A 2,914-nucleotide genomic window follows, 5' to 3' on the forward strand; every position below is an offset into this window, starting at 1 on the left:
ATTGGTTCTGGTACCGTAATTTGGTCTAATGTCGACATCCCTCTTCTAATTCCGAAACCCTTCTTTAGAGATAGGAATAATAGAAAGAGAAGGGGGATGTTGACATTAGACCAACGTACAGTAATTGATAGGTATTCGATAATGTTATGCTAATTATGACATTAAGGAAGGCTCGATTACATTAGTTGATCGATTATTCAATAATTGGCTCTAAGATGATCAATTCAGATTGATTATTTAACGGTTGCAAGTTTAATCAATCATTCAAATCCAATCAATGATCAATACTCAAAATTTTCTAATGGGCAATGACCTATCGAATATTGGAACAAATTGATTGGTTATTGATCAAAAAAAGAAATAGAAGTCAATCAAATTTGAAAAACATTTTTGCAGAAAAAAAATTGGCCTTAAAATTTCTATCAAATTAAAAATATATATGTCATTTTCCAACCTTGAAACAGTTATTTTTTTTATCTAATAGCAATATTTTGCCAAAAATAGCCCTTAATGGCAAAATTAAATTCTTTTTATATTTATTTTTCAAGGCATCGCCAAAGTTGATTGTGTCTGATTTTGTTTTATTGAGATAGTATATATTATGTATCTGTCATTAAAGTCTGTCGTCTCAAAAGTATGTAGATACTTTAATTACCTTTCAAACAAATTCTCAGTACCAAGTTATACTAAATTACGAAGTTATACCGTTAGAATTGGAATGATATATAAGAGGTGAACAATCTATATGACTAAAATTTTAAAATATTGGGAAACTATGTTTTTTGATTTATCTACAAGGTGTAAACATTTTAATATTTTTGTAAATAGTCAAAGAAATTGGTATGATATGATATGTAACTTGGCCACACTGGGAAAGTTCACATTTGGGTGACAATAAAGCTCTAGCCCCGTTCCATTTATTGCATTCTATTAATGGTGACAGTGGGGGTTGGTACTTAGGCATAAATAGGTGCAAGGTATGTGCTGATGCTAAGGTTTGGTTTTTACCCTTCCCAAGTCTCTGAATTATTTAAGGTACGAAAAACTTGAAAAGTCATAAAAATCTCTAGAAGAAAAGAGTCACATTTTCGCCTTGTCTCTGTAAGGGTAGTTTTATTTTCTGTTAGAGCCAGTTTTTCTCAGGTCCGATTGACATTCTCCAACTCTAGTACTCCCCGGTCGTTTTTAATATGATTATTTCATCTATGAATAATCAAATCCCGGGGGGGGGGGCACTCAAGGTAAATGCCCTACCAGACGTTCGGCCCTTAAGGGTAGGTTTTTCATAGTTCAGCTAGTGCACTGTAAGGGTAGGAAATTACAAAACTGCACTGAACTGCACTGTAAGGGTAAGAAATTGTGATAAAAGGCCAATTTTTTGGTAAAATTGCCACAAAATTGGTCAATTTTGGAGGAAAAATTCCACATTTTCTTGGAAAATTGCATATATTTTCGGCGAGAAATTTTGAAAAAGTGCACTGTAAGGGTATGATTTTTCATGGAAATTCACTGCACTGTAAGGGTCCGATTATAGAAGCCAAATTTTGGGCCGAACGTATGGTCGTTTTCAGATCGAGTGCCCCCCGAATCAAATACTTTGCGAAATTTTCGTCTTGTTTGGTTTTGTTTTGTTTTTCCTGTCTTACCTGTCATTCTTTTTTTGCAGTCACTTTATAGTTTATTGCATATTTATTTTATTCTTTATTTTAGTCAATGAGTTATATATTTCAATTGTACTTTAGTGAAAAATTTAGTATTATTACTACGGTGGCTTGTTTCTGCCTTTAATCGCGTTGTAGTTAGCCTTGCAAATGCATGCAAATAAGTAGACTACAAAATTCTTTTGTTAACAGAGCTACATGTCGGTCATGTTAACTTGATAACATATCCGAATTTTTATCTGGTCAAATTAGTTTATCATAATAACTGGCAAGTTATTATCGTGACATTCACGATGACACATTTTCAGGAAAAAATGACGCCAAAAAATACCAATTATTTGATCAGGTTCTCATTTAGCAAAACGGGTAAATATTATATCTAAACATTTTTTTCTGAAAAGTTAAGCTTATTCTTTTCAGGCAAATTAATTAAGTTAATTGCCCGAAACGCTCAAGCCTAACTGGGTGATTTCATCCCATCCAAATTGTCAAGTTATTTGCCCGAGACGCTCAAGCTTAATTGGGTGATTTTTTAAAAAGTCAATATTTTTATTCTACCATATTATTTTTTAAGTGCAACAAGAAAATTCATACATCGTAACACGACTTCCACCAAGGTTATTTTTATGTTGCTTTTTTCAAAAAATATTTAATAAAAATATCAGCGCGATTTTGTGGCAGAAACAAGCCACGGTATATTACGTTGATTTAGCATTGAAAAGCTGAAGCGAGTGTTATAAATGCAAAAAAAAATAAAATAATAAGTCAACCTAGAAAATTAACGTCAAACATTGAGAAAACTTCACTTTGGCATCGTTTTTCTCAAGTTAGGTTGAGAAATCGACCATATCCGCTTAAAAGTCCTCTATATCGTTTTTCGAGAGCTTTCCAATGGTACAAGTTGGTTTGTGTTTTAGCGACTTTGAAATTACGTCAAATTTCGGGTCCCAAGGGTTTTTGCTTGTGATGTCAGTCTTTTCCCCATAAAAAAATTGCTGGACCTAATTAACTTACTCCCTCTCAAAAAAGTTCTAAATACATTCTTCTTTCGAATGAGAAAAAAAATTCCACTCCGGATATTGTTGTCACGGGTCCTAAAGAATGGCCACCTACTATCTTTAAAAATTCTAGGAAGGGCCATTCGCGAAAGTTTATGCTCGCGAAAAAGTCTTGACAAAATATAAAATCTGTAAAACTTCAAACTTTGAATCAAATATAACTTTTTTGGCACTTTTTAACCTGCAAAAAGACTA

The sequence above is a fragment of the Clytia hemisphaerica genome, unplaced genomic scaffold, assembly GCF_902728285.1.
Source record: "Clytia hemisphaerica strain Z4C2 unplaced genomic scaffold, Clytia hemisphaerica genome assembly, whole genome shotgun sequence".
Lineage (NCBI taxonomy): Eukaryota > Metazoa > Cnidaria > Hydrozoa > Leptothecata > Clytiidae > Clytia > Clytia hemisphaerica.